Source organism: Pipistrellus kuhlii, unplaced genomic scaffold, assembly GCF_014108245.1.
Source record: "Pipistrellus kuhlii isolate mPipKuh1 unplaced genomic scaffold, mPipKuh1.p scaffold_m20_p_2, whole genome shotgun sequence".
Classification (NCBI taxonomy): domain Eukaryota; kingdom Metazoa; phylum Chordata; class Mammalia; order Chiroptera; family Vespertilionidae; genus Pipistrellus; species Pipistrellus kuhlii.
Window position 1 is genome coordinate 15,330,833 of NW_023425515.1, and position 19,474 is coordinate 15,350,306.

General features: G+C 41.7%; 1 protein-coding gene across 4 annotated transcripts in view; it reads left to right on the forward strand.

The window, feature by feature from the left end:
• Positions 1 to 19,474, forward strand: part of ARHGEF26 (Rho guanine nucleotide exchange factor 26) — a 112,391-nt gene that overhangs the window by 35,185 nt on the left and 57,732 nt on the right. The gene's annotated exons all lie outside the window — the stretch shown is intronic.

Consider the following 19,474-nt stretch of genomic DNA (forward strand, 5'->3'; position numbering starts at 1 on the left):
CAGACCAAGAATCGAACCAGCAACCTTGTTGCATGGGACCAACTGAACCACACCAGCCAGGGTTGTCTTGCCAGTTTGGGTAAAAGAAATGAAGCTTTATTTTCTACCTTACATGGTGTGCTCCTCTTCCAAAGGTATTTAGATTTCAAAGTGAGCCTCTTCCATTATAACATGCACTTCATTGAAGGAAAACAAAGCTTCCAAATCAGCTACATCACTATGAAGAATTATTACTGTTTTGATAACTGTAAATTGCAAGTCATGATTTTAAAATAGAAATGTTTTCCGAAAACCCTCATGGCATGTTTTTACTCCAGTGTGGAATTGTGCCTTGAATCATGTGACCATTGGTCAGCTCTCGCAGTGTCTTAATGACTCCAGAGAAAGCTTTTGGTAAATTTTGGTTATTAAGTAACAACAGATCTCTTGACCTGAGGATGCTTCCTTAAACCTTTGGGCCTTGACAATACTGCCTGTGTGTCGGCATGGTTCAGAAGGGGCCTGGGTTCCGGCAGTCGCTTCTTTTGGTGATTGGTTAACTTCAGTCAGGTTGCTACTTCTCCAGATCATTTTTAAAAAAATATATTTTTGTTGCATTTTTAGAGGAAGGGAGAGGGATAGAGAGATAGAAACGTGGATGAGAGAAAAACATCAATCAGTTGCCTCCTGAACGATCCTCCCCTCCCCCCGGGATTGGGCCCTCAACCCAGGCATGTGCCCTGACTGGGAATCAAACCGTGACTTCCTGGTTCATGGGCCAGTGCGTAACCATTGAGCACACTGGCCAGGCCAGATCATTTCTTAACTATAAAAAAAATGTATTCAAAAATTCACAATTGGTTGACTCTGGATGAAACAAGTCATTTCATTTAAATTAATAGATTTACATTTTACTCATTTATAAAATTTAAATATTTTATGCTTTTATTAAGCATATTTTCATTTCTGTGGTAGCTTATAGGAAAGGGGCTATTCTGGACCATTTTTTTTTTCCCTTTTTTTAATTAAAAGCAAGCTCAGAAACTTCATCCTCCATTAAAAAAATAAATAAATATTCTTTTCTTTGCATTTTTGTTTTGTTTTTTACTCGAAATGTAATGTTGTAATTTGGATAGCTGCCTGTGTGATATTTAATTTCTGTTATATTTCAACAAGAATCTGCTTCTTCATGATAATCTTATGTCTGTTTTATAATAACATAGTGCACACGTTTATTTAATTCAGTTTGAAAAGCCATTTACGTATCTGAAACACTCAGATACAGCCTTTTAAAAATTTAAAGTGCTCAGAATGTTGGCAAAGCCCATTTATTATGTAATGCCTATTGGTTGAATTTCCAGCGTTCAGTCTCCAAGAATGACTCTCAAGTGATAACTATTTAATGTGCTGCCCACAACAGAGTTTCCAGTCCTAAGAAATGTCAAACAGAATCTTGAGTAAAACAAATGGTCAGTGTCTGGATGGGGTATTACTGATTAAGCATGGCTCGTTAAGTGCTATGTTCCTTTTACCTAATGAGAAATGGTAGCTCTAGGCACTAGGATATTTAGTGTCGGTTGAGGTCAGAACATGCTCAACAATCAACTTAACAGTGTGGCATCAGATTCCCTTTATGGTAGTTCAGGCTCTTTATTGGCCATAAATAACGCCAAGAAGCCCTTTTATGGAGACAATAAGGACAAGATAATTCTGATTCTGGGGTGTGTGTGTGTGTGTGTGTGTGTGTGTGTGTGTATCAGTGACAGGTCAAAAAAAAATTTTTTTTTTTAATAAAGAATTGCTCCTTGCCCTAGCTGGTTTGGCTCAATGGATAGACTGTCGGCCTGTGGACTGAAGGGTTCCAGGTTCGATTCCAGCCAAGGGCACATGCCTGAGTTGCAGACTAGAATCCCAGTAGGGAGCATCCAGGAGGCAGCCAATCAATGATTCTCTCTCATCATTGATGTTTCTATCTCTCTCTCCCTCTCCCTTCCTCTTTAAATCAATAAAATATATATATTTTTAAAAATTGCTCCTTTCAGTCAATACTATGGAACCTCCCTTTCTAGAAGGTGCCTGGGTTCTAGGGCATATTAGCTGATGGCATCTGCCCAGTGGTTGTTGGTCCCCAGCGGCCAGTGGTGGCCAGTGGGACATTCCCAGAGTATGTGCAGAAGCACCCCAATGTAGGGCACATCTCCCGAAATCAGCAGGTCCATTGGCTCTGGCTGGAGGCTATGGGCTTAAGGACCCCGGTGGGAATCAAAGCTGAGGACGGCGAAGGCCTCTGTGTGTCCTGCTGAGCCTGTGTGGAAACATTGCGGCACTAAACAGGGCAATGAGGTGGTGGACTGGAAGGTAAAACTGTCAAACCTAAGGCCTAAGAGAGGCTCTGAAGATGGTGAAAGATCAGAGGCCATTCCAGAAACGCAGCCAGAGATGATGGGAACCTGATAGGAGTTGGAAAGAAAGGACTTGAGGGATGTTGAGAGAGTAGAATCCTGAGGACTTGATGAGAAAAAGGGGAGGAGTTTTGCCTGCCTGCCAGGTTTCTTGCTGACTGTGGACGGTGGTTGTATGGGCCAGGATAGAAGAGAGACAGGTTGGGGCTTCGTGAGAGAGATGAGAAATTCAATTTGGGACAGGTTTGAAGTGATTGTGAAGCCTGAGGGGAAGGAGATTAGAGAAAAATCTTGACTGGAGGTGTAGGGTTTGAGTCATAGGGGTGGGTGGCTCTCCATGAGATGCTAGAGCTTGCAGCACTGGTTTTTAAGTGGCGGTGGCTGTGTTTACTCCTTATGGGCACTGGGAAATGCATATTGGGTTGCTCCAGTGACTTGATGGTCCTACTGGCATTAGTCAGTGGGGGCCAGAGGTAGCAGGCTCCCTGCAGTTGGCACAGCAGTCCCACATGAGCATGAGTGGTCCCACCCAAAGACGGGTAGTGCCCTCCTTGAGGCGCATGCATAGAGTAAAACAAAAGAGAGAGAAACCAAGGTCAGAATTTTGGCCCAGAAATACTTGAGGACCCTCTGGTTGGAGCAGAAATGAAGTAAATAGGATAAGAACTGCATGGACTTCTCTCAAAGCCTCTCCATAATCGAGGCTTCCTTCTCTCTCGAATGCCCTGTTGACCTCCCAGTCAGTACCATGGGCCTGGCAACTGTTTTCTTTGTAACCCTCTTTAAAGGTATAATTGGGGCCCAGCCAGTGTAGCCTTCACAATAAACCTTCAGCAGTTTTACAAAACTAATATTAGCACTTTATTCTTCCTGACAGATTCTTAATTGTGAATTTTTAAAGGAAGACCTGTTAAGTTGAACTAGGCCAGAGAACATGAGACTGTTTACATTGTGGAACCTATTTAATTTTTTGCCTCGAAGCCATGGCCGTTCCCATTGTTTTTTCATTTGCAACTGTTCCTTCCTTACTCGATATTCTGTGTGTTTACCACAGAATCTTTGGTAGATAAAGCAATTGTTTCCCTTAATACAGCAAAGAAGCTTTATTCTTCCTAAAACCGAAATGTCTTCTGCTGACTGTTAAAAGACGGTGGCTTCCAAAAGCTACTAATGCTTTTATGACATTCCTTGTCTCTTTTCTCTTTCCTGAGATGAGCGGACAAAGAAGTTCACATGCAAGTCCTCTCTAATAACGGGGGTATTTTAGTCCACATGGTTCAGCTTTTACCCATGACCCAGACTGAAGTCAAAAAAATAAGTAGATACTTCTGTATCATTTCAGGGAAAAGAATAAAGTCCACAGGCGTCTTAATAATAAGTGCAGTCTTTTCAGTCAAGATTGCAGGAAAGCAGTGGGGGGATCCGAAGGCTTGGCAAGGGAGATATCGCCAATGAAAGATGACTTTGCATTCATTCCCTTCGGAAGCCACTGAGAAGTGATGGGAAAGTCAATGCACAAACGCAAAAGGGAGGGATAGAGAGAGGGAGAGAGAGAAAAGAGATGAGAGAGGGCTTGCAATAGAGTGATATTACACACACACACACACACACACACACACACACACACACACACCAGCAACAACATTTAGGAATCTGAAACCTGGGTGCTCGGTAACTCTTTCAGATAATCCAAGAAAGTTCAAACTGGGAGTGAAGAACACCAAGAAAGATTTAATAGCCCGAATTTCGCTGAAACTGGTTTGGCTCAATGGATAGAGCATCGGCCTGAGGACTTAAAAGTCCCAGGTTTGATTCCGGTTAAGAGCATGTACTATGGTTGTGGGCACATCCCCAGTGGGGGGTGTGTGCAGGAGGCAGCTGATTGATGTTTCTCTTGCATCGATGTTTTTAACTCTCTGTTGCTCTCCATTGCTCTCTGTAAAAAATTAATAAAAATATATATTTTTTAAAAAGCCTGAATTTCTGGAAGCTGCAGAGTTGATAAGGAAGTTGGGATAAAGGAGTGACAAAACACAGAAAGCCTGCTGGAGAAGTCCTCAGTTTTACACAGATGGATGGCTCCCAGGTCCACCCCAGCTGAAGGCAAGATAGATGACCCTGAGGGCCTGGGCCCACCACGGAAGGGCGTGCTGGACAGGGAATAAGGATATAGTGACAGTGGGCACCTGGAACCTTCTGCCCCGCTTCCCTTTGGAGCACCAGTAGTCAGCTACCCGTGCACCCTTTGCCCTATTTTTAGCAAATGGTTATTGGCATCATTGGAATTATGTAACATTTTATCATTTTTATCAGTACTATTTACGTTCAAATAAGTACATTATTATAATCATCATTCTTGAGTTTTGCAGGAAACAACAAGCTGAAGGTTATAAAACCTCAAATTTCAAAAACTATCTCTCTTTCAGTAACAGGATAGACAAGTGCTTATTCACTCTAAACCTTAGTTTCTCCATGTTATCTAATGGGGATGAAATTTTAGCTAATCCCCTAGGTTGTTAGGAGAATTAAATGAGATAATAACATGTACAGTAACTACTACATAACACTACCTAAGCTCTCACCTAGTGGGGATTTTATTGATATTATTGCTATCATTTTGATCATCTGTGCCTGACCTTCTGAAATGGCTCTGAGTTTTGTATTTCTTGGCTTTTGTGCGTACGTCCCCTTTCTGTCTATCTCTGCCGGCATTGGTCCAAGAGGAGGTCAAAGGACAGGTCTTGCTGTCCATAGATTCCAGCACAGTGATGTGCACGGGGATGTTTTACAACCTTGTAGCAATCGTCTTTATTTTGACTTGGAATGGAATAAAAATAAATGGGTTCTTCCCTCGGCCTAAGGCTTGGGAGTTGTGTTTTAGGTTAGCACTGAAGTCTGAGCTGTTTCCTTGTTCCCTGTCTGGTGTTTGCCTTGGAGTGGTAGAATCTTTGGACCCGTGCTTCGCAATAGACCCAGACATGCTCCAGCTGCCAGTTACGCTGTTCTGGTTATTTTTTTTGCAGACATGCGGGGCTACTACATGCCCTTTTGCCTTCCTTTTTTTGCACTGCTTTTGCAAGCTCCAAGAGCCCATGGATTCCGAGTTGTTAACATGGAGATTTCGACTTGGATAATGACCCTGGTTGGGGCAGATAAAAGTGTTACCAACTGTAGTCTGTGAGCTGTTATCAATCTTCAACGAGGGTAGAATTTTGTGGAAAAAGAAACAATGGCTGGGGCTTAGTTGCAGCATTTCATCTGCATTTCATTTACAGCTGTGGATTTTGAGCCATTACATGGGTTTTTGACTCTGCCAGTTGTGAGTTAAACAAGCAGGACCACACAGTTTCTCTGGCCGATGGAAAAGATTTCAATGTAAACTTTGTGGTCTAGCCAAGTTAAATCTAGCACTTGATTTAAGCGCAAGGCACATGGTTGATGAATTAACGTTCAAAAGCAAGCTCTTCTAAGCTTGTTGATTACTTGTTGATCCTGGGCTGTTGCCTCTAATTGTTATGCATTGATTATTAGCATCTGGGCATCAATTTTGTCGTTTTTCCAACAGTTCTTATTTCATCTGATTTAATCCTATATATAGCATTTTGTGAAGTACCAGCATTTTTCTTTTGCAGCTCAGGAGACTTAGACCCAAATTAATTATGTGAATTTGCTTCATTCACTCATTCATTCTTTCATTTAAACAGAATGGAAACTAGTGAGGTTTTTTAATTCTTATTTGAACATATTTTCCCAAGGATATTTTTCCATTGATTTTTTAGAGAGAGGAGACAGAAAGAGAGAGAAACATTGATGTGAGAGAGACACATTGACTGGTTGCCTCCTGCATTCGCCCCTACCAAGGTGGGGATTGAGCCTGCTGTGGAGTTACCTTTGACTGGAATCAAACCCAGAATCCTTCAGTCTGCAGGCCAAACTGACTAGGGCTCAAATACACACACACACACACACACACACACACACACACACAATAGAGACCCATTGCATGAAGATTTGTGCAAGAATAGGCATTCCTTCCCTGCCACTCTGAGCCTGTGTGTGCAAATTTAACCCACCAACTTTGTTGGGTTAATTTTCATACTCACTGCCGATTAGCTGATGTGTGTCACGGAGGTATGGTCAATTTTGCATATTTCTCTTTTATTAGTGTAGTTTTTTTGTTTTTTAAAAAGTGCAGGTCAGAGTTCAGTGTAAAGAGCTCAATTTCATTTTAGGCCTCTTCTAGGGATTACCCATCTGGGAAATTATTAGGACTCACTCTTTGTGATATATATCACCCATGGAGCTAGTCACAGAGAGTGATTAGACTTTTGTCTCATTTTGAATGTTGGGACCTTGGAAAATGTCGAGATCTTACAAGCAAAGAGCAGCTACTTTTCTGACACAGCCCTGGGCCATGCATAGACATCATAGGCCTGTCATCGGCCTGTCATTTTCCTGTGGCTGTTGTTCCCCCAGGCGAGGGATGCTGTCCAGTGTCTTTAGCATATGCAGTCTCGATTGTGTCTCCATGGGGGAAATGTTGCAGAAGCTCATTGATTATAAAAGTGTCCTATGGTTCCTATATAATCAGACACCCTAACATGCAACAATACAGTAAAATTAAAAGGATATCCAAGTAGTTTATCTTGAACTCCTTAAATTACTTTTATAGTGATTCGAGGAAGAAAAATTTTTGAATATGCTGACTGAATTCAGATGATAGTTTTCTGCTGCTTCTTCTGGGAGAAAAAATGAATATTTCCAAAATAAACTTTCATAGAAAATGAGTTTGCAAATTTTTCTTATGACTTAAATGAGAGAATTCTTCATTCTTTATGTGGTAATGGAAATACTCAGCAACCTCACAGCACAAAATTTTAATTTTTTTAAATATAAATTTCTTGTAAAACCTGTGAAAACACGATTTTCTTTAGAAATTCTGAAAATACTTTCTGTATGCTGAGAAGACAGGTGAATACTGTTTTAAACATTAATTCAGTATATTCTTATCAAATCCTCGGGTTTATTTTTTTCAAGGATGTGGATTAAATCATACCAACCTTGACACTTTGGATTTTATAAGTATATTTATAGAAAAATGTGTTGAGAAAAAAAAAAAATCGTGAATGGTATTTGTTCAAGGACTTAGCTGATACTTTATCTATGCAGAGTTTTCTTTGGATTTCCAAAAGGTTTCGGGAAATGATTTGAACTTGGGGGGAAAAAAATGTGGTGGAAAGGTTCCATAGAAATGTCAAGATGGGCTAAGATTGACCTTGTCACTTGTGGGGGATTCAGACAAAGGGACCTCTGTGGCAAGAAGACTGTCTGTGTATCGGGAGCTCATTGGAATTTCTTTCCTGGCGGAGAAGAGTGATATGAACGACCAGAACAGGGCACAATAGCCGTGTTTGTGCTTGTCGCCGAGGTCGCCTTGTCATGTAACACCCACTTCTTCTCCTCCTGCTTCTTGTGTAGATTCAGTGCCCAACACTCCTCCGTTAGACACATTTTCGTTTGCATTTGTGCGTGCACGTAGATATCTTTGAAAAATCTGCCAGGAAGAAGATGTTTTCCAAGAAAACATATAAAGTGGATAGCCATTTTCTCAAGTGGAAATCTTGCTTGAGTCCATTCCATTGAAAAGACAGCAGGAATGATTAAGCCACGAAATTATTCTCTTGGATTTCGCTAGCGTAGCATTAACTTGAAGATGTTTAAGAGGGCTTTTAAAAAATTTTATATAACACATTTGGCCATCGTTTTTTTCATTTTAGATATCTGGTAGAGTTATTTGAAAATTCACATTTTATGGGTTTTGAAACAGGTTCTATAGGGGCGAAGAGTTTGGTTCCCTTGCCTGTGTTCCTGCCGCCCATGGAGTCACTCTAATCAAATGCCTCCTGTGTGAACCTTTGCTTAGCCCTTTAATCCTTTTTCTTTTTCAGTCTTCCTGGGCAGTATCCTGTTTACGTCCACAAAACAGCTTTTGTGATAGGAGTGCAATTTTATTAATCTAGAATATCAGAATATCATCTCACCAACTTATTAATAAACTCAGAGATCAAGATATCCTTTTGTAGACATTGCTGAGAAGTGCACACTAGTTGACTTTTTTGCTTTTTGCTTGCTAAGTATGCTTTCCAAATTAGAGGGGGAAATGTGTCATTATTTAGACTCCAAACACTCTTCCCCGTCACGGTGTACACTAACACGTTCTTCTGGGCTCTTTAAAGCACCTTCTACTTGGAAACTCGGCTGTTCCAACTGGAGAAACGTTGGTTTGCGTTGGCCTGTTTTATCGCAGACTTTCCTGGTATGAGCTAATTCCTAACTTGAAAACTCGTTTTTATTGTTCGCATTTCTCTGTCCTGAGGCTGGAGCAAGGAATCGCGTCTCGTCTTAGGCAGATGGCTTCATTCCCCTGCACATCAGCAGCTAAGTGAGCTTTCCACGAGCTGACCTGGATCAGAATAACCACAGAATCTAAACCCCAGGGCGCTGAGGTCCGTGCCTGCGGTGAAGCTATCACCAGCGCTCGCAGGAGAATTACTGATTCCCACCAGTGCTTTTTCTAGACATTCTCCCCCTGGTATATGAACTCTGGAAGTTGGTCTCACAGAGGGTGGGCTTTCCAAGCAAGCGATACCTTAGGTGCAGAGTCTGACTTCCATTAGGGCCTGGATGTGGCAAGAACCCTTTAGGAATGGTACGAAAAATGAAAAACACATTGCCAGGATTTTATTTTTTAATATGAGAAAGATTGGCTCCAGTAGAGATGTGAATAACCTACTAATGGCAGGCTAATATGTGAAAGTGGTTTTCTGAGCGTGAACATCTCGGCTATGAAAACCAGCTGGGCCAAGGGCTCCGGAGGCAGAGCTGACTTCTCCTTTCCCCCGGGAACAGTGAACACCATGTTGGAGGAAAACGTGCTGTAACATTTTAATAATCGCAGTGGATGCGTTTCTTTTAACAAGCCTGGGATTGAGTTGCAGGCCGTGTTCGACAGGGTGAACGTGGGCCGTGTCCAGGAACCCCGCTCCGGTCCATGTGAAATGCCTGCTGCTTCCCGGGTGAGCTGTGTGCATCCCTGTCAGGGCGCGGCCCGCTGTGGGTTCATCTGGAGCAGGCCACCGGGCTGGGCTTGGGGCCAAGAAACAGTGGGCGAGAAGTCCCGCCCACCACCGCCCAAAATAATACATAGGCATGGTGAAAATTTCCAACTCTGTCAAAGGCTATGCAGTGTGATGGGCCCCAGTACAGCTGGTTTGCAGTGTGCTCTGCATACACAGTATGGTGGTTTAAATCCAGTCACCTACCATGCCATTGTCATGCACCATAACTAGTTATTTTTCCTTTACTCTGCAAAGAGCCAGAGTCTTAAATGAAGAATAACACTGGCAATCTTTTTTTTTTTTTTTTTTTAATATATGTTTATTGATTTCAGAGAGGAAGGAAGAGGGAGAGAGAGATAGAATCATCCATGATGAGAGAGAATCATGGATCGGCTGCCTCCTGCAAGTCCCCAACTGGTGATCGAGCCCATAAACTGGGCATGTGCCCTTGACCGGAATCGAAACTGGGACCTTTCAGTTTGCTCTATCCATTGAGCCAAACCGGTTAGGGCAACACTAAATATCCTAAAAAAAAAAAAAAAAAAAAAACCTTTTTTTTTTTTTCTTTCCAATACTCCTCAAATGAGCCAAGGATTCTTCTACATAATATTTTGTAATTCAGGAACTTTAAATAAGTAGTTTTACGTGAATTATGAAATCTTTTTTCTCGGGGAGATAGTCATTGCTCTGAATATGAGATTTTTCTTGAATCTTATTTTTTGATAAATTATTGTGGTTGAGTTGGTTTGGTTTTTTGGGTTTTTTTTTTGCAGCATAAGGTATACAGCAGCTACTGTGTAGCAGACATTGGAAATATAACAGTGAACATGAGATGCAAGATCCTTGGTAGACATACACTCAACAGGTGCCTGACTTACTGGGTTCTCCGTGAAACAGGAGAACTAGGGAAGTGACCTTCCACTAACCCTTACTTCCCCTACTTTCCTCAGATGCTCTCTCTTCAGATTAATCTCATAGGATTAGGGGTCTTTAATAGATGTTTTAATTCAAATATAGTTCGGTCTAGTCTCTCACTACATACAGAACTACCATAGTAGTCATATGTTGTTATTTTATAATTTCAAGTAACTTCATTAAAGGAGCAACTGGGATGGATGGAATTGAGCTTAATAAACCAACATTTCTGCAATGTAATGAAATGATAATTTATAATACAGAGATCTTTATTTAAAGAATAACAGCTTGGATTATGTCATGGTTCAAAATGCTAAACATTCTTCTAGTTTGAATGCATAATTCTTCGATTTCCTTGCCTCTGAATTATTTATAAGTCCTGGGATTTGGATACTATCTAGCTTAGGGAAAAGACAATAGTGAGTTATATATTTATATGACTTAAATGTGCAAACACTGTCAGAGGGCATACACTTACACTGTGAGATGTCCTGCTCACCCTCCTATCCCCCTCACCTTCCGTTAATATATTAGATGTCTTGTTTCTCCTTCTGGAATCTCCTTATGCAAATACAGGCCAGCACAAATGGTTTCTTATTTTCCTACCTTTTTAAGAAAGTAGCATGCTAATATACACTATTCTGCATCTTTTCTCTGTCATGGGAGTAAACATTTAAGATCCTGAGAAGAGTAAGTGTGCCCACAGATCACTGATTTGCTGCAGTGAGATGGGAACCAGGTTGCTATATTTTGTCTGACACAGTCGCATCTAAGAACTATGGTAACTTCACTCTAAAGCAAGCATGTCAAACTCAAAGGCTAACACGGGCCAAATAAATGAGGCATACAGCTCATGGGCCCGGAGTTTGACATGTTTGCTCTAAAGCACTGATTCTCAACCTTTCTAATGCTGTGACCCTTTAATACAGTTCCTCATGTTGTGGTGACCCCCAACCATAAAATTATTTTCGTTGCAACTTTATAACTAATTTTGCTACTGCCATGAATCGTAACGTAAATATCTGTGTTTTCCCCATGGTCTTGGGCTCTACAGCAGTGGTTCTCAACCTGTGGGTCGGGACCCCTTTCACAATTACAGTTATGAAGTAGCAACGAAAATAATTTTATGGTTGGGGGTCACCACAACATGAGGAACTGTATTAAAAGGTCCCGGCATTAGAAAGGTTGAGAACCACTGCTCTGAAAAGACTGTAATGAACAATGATTAGCAATGGAAAACAAAACTCAGGATGAAACGTTACTGGAATTACTATTATTTGACTCAAAGAAGAGAAGGTTTTGGGCATTATTACTTTATAAATGAGAAAGGAAAGCTCAAAGGGAGGTAAGATAAGTTGTGGCTCTCCGCCCAGCGAGTGTCTGAGTGGGGACCTGCACTCAGATGTTGAAGACTCTGTTCTTTGGCTGCAGGACTGGACACCTTTGTGAGTGACATACGATGTCACTATTCCTAATCTGTGCATTCTGTATTTGTGAATTTTCCTAACACTAAAATGTATTTATAATCCATAAATCAATACTTGTTATGCTTTTGCATTCAGACGTGCATTCTATTTAATGCCACATTTTTGTGGATTTTTTTATTTTCCTGGTGGTGATTTTGCTATTCAAAATGGTCCCCAAGCATAGCACTGAAATGCTGTCTTGAGTTTCTAAGAGCAGGAAGGCTGTGATGTGCCTCATGGAGAAAATGTGTGTGTTAGATAAGGTTTGGTCAGGCCGCAATTACAGTGCTGTTGGCCATGAGTTCAATGCTAAGGAATCAACCATAGTATTAAATAAAATTTCTGTAAACAAAAACACATATAGCCTGGCCAATGTGGCCCAGTGGTTGAGGGTTGACCCATGAACCAAGAGGTCATGGTTGGATCCAGGTCAGGGCACATGTTCAGGTTTTAGGCTTGGTCCCCTGTAGGAGGTGAGCACAGGATACAGCCAATCGATGATGTTTCTCTCATCAATGTTTCTATCTTTCTATCCCTCTCACTTCTTCTCTCTGTAAAGGTCAATAAAAACAAATTTTAAGTCAGTGTCACCTATAGATTTAAAAAAACAAACTAACAAATACCACACATAAAACAAGGTTATGCATTGATCCATTGATGAAAATGCTGTGATCAAAGGCTTGTAGGAGCCTAACCCTGTGTTTCCACTATGAGCAATGGTTCAGTATCCAGAACAATCCTATATAATAAAAGCCTAATGTGCTAAGTGTTGGTTGTCTGGTCATCCATTCAACCAATCAAAGCATAATATGTTAATGATATGCTAAGGCTGCTCAACCACTTGCTATGATCACCAGGGGACAGTTGCTATGATGTTCACTGATTACCAAGGGGCTTTCCCCAGCAAGCTATTTTGCATATTTCCTCTGTCATGGAACTTAACCTCCCATGTCCCTCTCTGGCTGATTGTGCACGAGTGGTGTCCTTTAGCTTGGCCTGCACTCTCTCACAATCTGGGACCTCTTAGGGGAGCCGGTTTCAGCCTGATTCTTCAGGCCAGACCAAGGGACCCCAGTGATGCATGAATTCTTGCACCAGGCCTCTAGTAACTTTATAAAACATGAGCGGCCCGGTGCACGAAATTCATGCATGGGTAGGATCCCTAGGCCTGGCTGGCAATCAGGGCCAATATATGGGGTGACCGGCAGGGCAATTGGAGGCCCCTGCTGGCACCCATTTTGGCCAGCCTGGTGCCACCCACTTGCCTGTCCCGCTGTTGCAGCTGCTGGTCGCCTCCTTCTGTAGGGTGACCGGCAGGGTAATTAGAGGCCCCCACTGGCACCCGCGTTGGCTGGCCTGGGGCCTGCAGGCTGGGGGCAGCTCCTGCATTGAGCATCTACCCCCTAGTGGTCAGTGTGCGTCATAGCGACTGGTCATTCCACCAGTCCTTCCACAGTTCAGTCAATTTGCATATTAAGCTTTTATTATGTAGGATAACTACCATAAATAATGAGAATCAACAATAAATGCAAAATTCCTTGCTAGCTCTGTTTGGATTTATTTCTTCTTATTCTACCTCTAGGTACAGCAGGATTGATTTTAATTAGATGTAAAGGGGAAATTTTTCCCAGTAACGAAATAACGGAGGACCTTTTCACTCTCAAAAGGCATCCCAATTTGGAGGATAAATTACATGGTGATGTCTGCCAGTTGTGAGAATGATTCTTAGTTTCTATCAGCTAATTATCTAATCAGTAGTTACTTCTGAAAATATGAGTTAGGGTGACTGATTTTTTTTCTCTTCAAGGCCCAAGTTGAAAAATCTCTCCTCCTCGTTTTGGAAATGAAGAGGAACAGGTTAAGTATTCAGATGTGGCATGAAGCTGTGTGCTGTTCACTCATTTCATTTCCTACTTTATGAAAAAGAGTAGCATGGTGTCCAGGTTATGTCTTTCCCACTGGTTAGTTCTTCCTCTAGTGAAAACTTGTGGGAAACACTACTACAGAGACTCTACAAGATCAGGGTTTTGTTAAGAAAGTTTCCATGAAACTTATCTTAAAACTTTAACCCACTGAAAGAGTCAGCGTGCCTGTGGACTCCATTGGATGGAAGCAGGTATAGACTGGTAACTGATGTCACTGCTCCTGAAGCATGATCAGGACCCTCCTTTCTCCTGGAGATCTTTTGGAAAAGCATTATTTGTCTTTCTAGTTGGGATGCTGTTAATACTCACTGATGTAGAGGAACTTATCATCAGAATACAGTGTGTTCAGCCAGGTGCTGTTAATACCCTCTTATGGCCTTAATTGAGCAATACACTTTGAAGTGTCCTCCTCCATTATGTTCATTCACAGGTGAGTTTTTTTAAAAAACATATGTAGATTTAGAGCAGTTTTATGTCACAGCAAAAATGAGTGTCACCTACACTAAAAAAAGAGAAAGATGCAAATTGACCATACCTTCACGACGCCCACCAGCCAATCAGGAGTTAGTATGCAAATTAACCCCAAAAAGATGGTGGGTTAATTTGCATACACAGGGGCTGAGTGGCTGTGGACGAGATGCTTGTGTTGTCACTATGGCAATGATACAGGTGTTCTGCACCACCCCAACCACTGCAGGCCTCTGGGCAGTGTGGGAAGGTGGAAAGGCAGCTCCAGGCCAGAGCAAAGACTGAAAGGCAACTCTGGGCCAGAGCAAAGGCGATGCAAGCAGCCCTGGGAAGGAAGGCCCATTCTTGCACAAATCATGTGCATTGGACCACTAGTGTATGGATATTTCCCATATACTTCTTGACCTCCAATCAGCACAACCCCTCTCACTATCAGCATCCCCATTGAGTGTTACATTTGTTGCAATGAATCAACCTACATTGACCCATCATTGTCACCTGAAGTCCTAGTTTACATTCCGGTTCACTCTTGGCATTGTACACTCTGTGTGCTTTGACAGATGTGTAATGACATGTAGCCACCATGTTAGTGGCATGCAGAATAGTTCCATTGCCCTAACACTCCTCTGCGTATTCTCTGTGTACTCACTGTGCATATGTCATCTGTTCATCCCTCCCGCTCCCCAAGCTTCCGGCAACCACGGATCTTTTTACCGTCTCCATCATTTTGCCTTCAACAGCAGTGTAGTGTTCTTGGTGGTTATCTGTCCCACGTGCGCCGTACCTTTTCAAATGGCTGACAGAATGTCTAGAATCATTGCTGAACTGGCAGTTAGATATATTGGGGCAGTTCGAAAGGTGATGACATATTTGGGAGTGGTTGGTGTATAATGGAATTTAAGCAGTGGTGATGGAAAAAAAAAAAAAAGAATGGAGAGACAGGAGAAAATGCTGAGTGCCAAGCCCTGGGGCCTTCCAACACTGAGAGCTTGGGGAGACGGGGGTGGGAGGAGGACAATAAAGGAGTCTGAGAAGGAGCAATGAGTGGGGCTGAGGAAGCATTCAGGATTCCTTCAGAATGAGTTTAATCTCAGTGCAGGCCTTTTGAGGATTCAGTGTCTGTGAGATACAGAGTTCTACACAGGAAGTAGTTGCAGGAGGGTCGCTTCTCTGTGGGATCATTGGGTGAATGATACGCTCTCAGAACCCCTTTGTCTGGGTCTGACTTTCTTGAGGTCAGAGGAGGATCAGGCCAATGGGCATCAACTCCAAACAGTGTGGAGAGGTGAAGCGATTCGGCCTGAGTGGCCATGGTGCTGCTGCTGAAGCTCCACTGGGGCCGTTGGACATTGGTGTGTTCGTGGTTCCATTCGCTTTTCTGAGTGAAGCACAGCTTGTGTTGAAAGACAGGATAGCCTAGGATCCAGAAGTGTAGAACAGGTACATTCTCCAGGATGCATTTCCATCTCAAAATTTTTTCATTTTTTCCTCTACAAAATGAACCTTCCAAGGTTTGTTTTGGTCATTTGTGGTTATTTAATTTACAAAATTATTAGTTTTAGAAAAACACTTTTTTTTACTTAAAAAAAAAATACCTGTTTTTATAACTTTGCATGGCTGTTGTATAAGGGATAGACGGCACTTTGCTAACATGGACTTGAAGTAAAATGCTTATAAGGCTCATAACTTAGCCTTTGTTCATACCCATTTTTATATACGTGGTAGCCAAAGTCAACACTGGAGAAACTGTTAGGGCTTTACAGCACAGTGTACTTATCATCAGAACACAGAGTGTTCAGCCAGGTGCTGTTAATACCCTCTGATGGCCTTAAATATGCCATTTCAAGAGAATTTATGAGACAGGTTTCCATGGACTTTTTCCCCTCCTCCTTCCCCAACCTCCCTAAAAATTCATTAGGGTCCTACCATGGGCTTTTGCCAGCATGCCATAAATAATTGGACTTAACTTCTCATCTAGTTTTTTCTGGCTCAGATTATGAATATAAGTTGACGAGAATTTTTTTTACCGGTTTCAGTTCACCAAGATTGCATTAAAATTATGAAGAGAAGGCTGGGTATAATTTTTCTTCCCTATATTCCTTCTGTAATTGAACTGTGAAAGTTCCCAATGAATTACAGTTCTTACAGAGATAGCAGTTACTGCAGCTTGCAAATTCCAAAGCCTTTACAGTGAAGAACACACATTTTACAGCCCTCCATTTATTAAATCTGGATGCTAATTGTCGTAATTAATTCTTCCTCACAGTTTAAATAACATTTAGTAGGTTAATAAAACTTGTATTCCTTTTTTAAATGTTTTTATTGATTTCTTTTTTTTTAGGTAGAGGGGAAGGGAGAGGGAGAGGGAGAGAGGGGAGAGGGAGAGAGAGAGGAAGAGAGAGAGAGAGAGAGGGGGAGGAAGGGAGGGAGGGAGAGAGAGAGAGAGAGAGAGAGAAGAGAAGAGAAGAAGAGATAGACATTGATTGATCTCACTGGGGATCAAGCCCACAAGCCGGTTATGGGCCCTGATAGGGAGTCAAACCGGCGACCTCTTGGTGCTTAGGATGACGCTCAACCAACTGAGCCACACCTTTTGGGGACTAGAAATAGTGCTTTCAGAAACCTTTCTGACTTGGATGGAAATCAACATCTTCTCAAGTATTTCTTGGCCACTTTGTCATTTGATGATGATGATAATAATGATGACAACAACATCTACCACCATTTATTCAGCCCCGTATGCCACATACTCTGCTAAGTTCTTGCTATGTTTTGTGCTTTTTAATCCTTGCTGAGACCTATGTAGGAGATAGTGTTACATCTTTTTTAGCAGATGAGAAAGAGAGTTTAAGTTGCACTCACATGGTAAATACACTCCTACTAAGTGATAAGCCAGAATTCAGACCCAAATCGGAATTCAGAGCCTTGCCTAGCAGGGCCCAAATCCCAATCCCTGCCTTGGCAGCCAGGTCACAGGACGGGTGGAGATGGTTCTGAGTGGTGGGGCCACTACAAATGGGGGTGGGGGAGAGTGCAGCCCCAGCCACTGTGGCTGTTGTGGGAATATGAGCTCAGGGTTGTGATCTTCTGATATTTTAAGGGAAGTGGGAAATCTGGACATGTGGGTGTAGTCCCTTGATTTTTAAACGTTGGGAGCTCATTCAGGTTTATAAAATGCACATGTGGAGGGCAGTTCCCCTCGGCCACCTGTTTGAGAGCTCTGGTACTCATTGTGTTGGTTAGATCATTTGGTCTAAATTAGCCTGACTTAATCCACGGGCCTGGTGCCCAGGCACAGAGTCACACTCCTAACGCTCCTCAGAGACCCTCTCTGTGTCCATTTAGCAAGTGTCAGAGGACCAAGCAGGGGAGAATGTTTTAACATATTCAAGCAATCGCTCTCACTGGTCTTAGGGAAACGAAGCATCAGAACTTTTCAAATGCCTATATCTCCCTCTCTAATATTATGTCATTTAGGCATTAAATACAGTTGTGTAATTTTGACCACACATGTTTATCTTTCTTTCATCCCTACCCTCTCTGTTAAAATTAGATGGGCACTCAGTTAAATAATAGTTCTTTGTCAAATTTTTGATATTAGAGAAAATAAAGGATAAGGCAGATTTGGTTTTGTTTATTTAAAAAAAACAATATATATATATATATATATATATATATATATAGAGAGAGAGAGAGAGAGAGAGAGAGAGAGAGAGAGAGAGATTTCAGAGAGAATGGGAGAGGGAGAGAGAGATAGAAACAGCAATGATGAGAGAGAATCAAGAGAATCACCGATCGCTGCCTCCTGCATGCCCCCTACTGGCATGTGCCCCTGATCAGAATCAAATCTGGAACCCTTCTGCCAGCCGATGCTCTACCCACAAAGAAAAAGCAGCTAGGACTAGATTTGCTTTTTATAGTATTAACATTGAAATAAAAGCAATGCTCTTTAAAAAAAAAAATGTATACTACATGTCCACACTCATTTTTTCGTATTTTTCCCCTGATTAAACAGTTAAGAAACTTGAGTTGGCCCCCAGGTATTATCTGGCATGAAGATAAAGTTACTACAGAAAACTGAAAAATACTTAAATTTAAAAAATGTGTGTGTGTGTGTGTGTGTGTGTGTGTGTATGAGAAATGCGCCTTGTAAAAGCACAGAAAAGAAAGATGGTGAAGGAAACTATTTCCATGCTGAATCTCTGGAGGTTTTAATATAGTGGCAGTGTCCTCAGCAGGAAGTCATGGTTTAGTATTGAGGGATCTCCTACCTATAATACTCTTAGCATCTTCTTTTTTAGACATTGGATTTACCACTCTGTGTCATAGGGTAGAGGGTGACGTTAGGCTTGAAAGTCTAAGCATTAGTAATGGCATCCCTTTCATCTTGTTTTTAGAGGTCTTTCTAAGAGGCAAGGATTATATTTTTTTTACCTCTGTCCCTACACCTGCAGCTACGTTTAAACTGTCCAAGTATGACTTAGCCTGCACAGGTACCTCGGAGTGTGAAAGCTGCCTATCATAGGTCATTGACATTGTTGTCTACCTGCAATTTCAGCTGTCCATTCATTTCCCAAGGACATAAAGTACTTCCCTCTTTTTTTTTTCTGTTGTTTATCCTCACACAAACCTTAAAAAAAACAAAAAAAACAACAACAAAAAAAGAACTAAAAAAAAGTAACAGGAATTAATATACAGAAACCTGAAAATTTGTAAACTAGTATAAAGTGATATGTCCCAACAGTTGAGCTTTTTAATTCCTAGAGATAAAATAGCAAAGAGAAATTCTGCATGCTTTTTTATAAAGCTGGTATATCGCTGATGACTGCCAATCATGTAACCTACAGATATGACTTTTTGTTTCAGAGACCACGTCTCATGGAACAGTTCTTATAACTGAATTATGGCTTTCCCGTTAGCCAGAAAGAGAAAAGAAGCGAAAGGAAGAATGTATATTGTATGTTTTCCTTAGCTTTGTTTCAGAAAGCGGCCGGTGGGTATTTATTTTGCATGGCTGTACTGAGTTCTAAGAAAAGCCCTTGGACACGCGCCTGCGGTTTAATGGAAAGACGCAGGAAAGCTCTTGGAAACCGTGGAGCCCTGTGCACGGTCTAGTTAAGCCATCAGGTCTAATAACCAGTCACTGATTCTGGAGTTGAACTTCACACCGGCCTTGTTCGCACTGGTGCCAAGGCATTTTC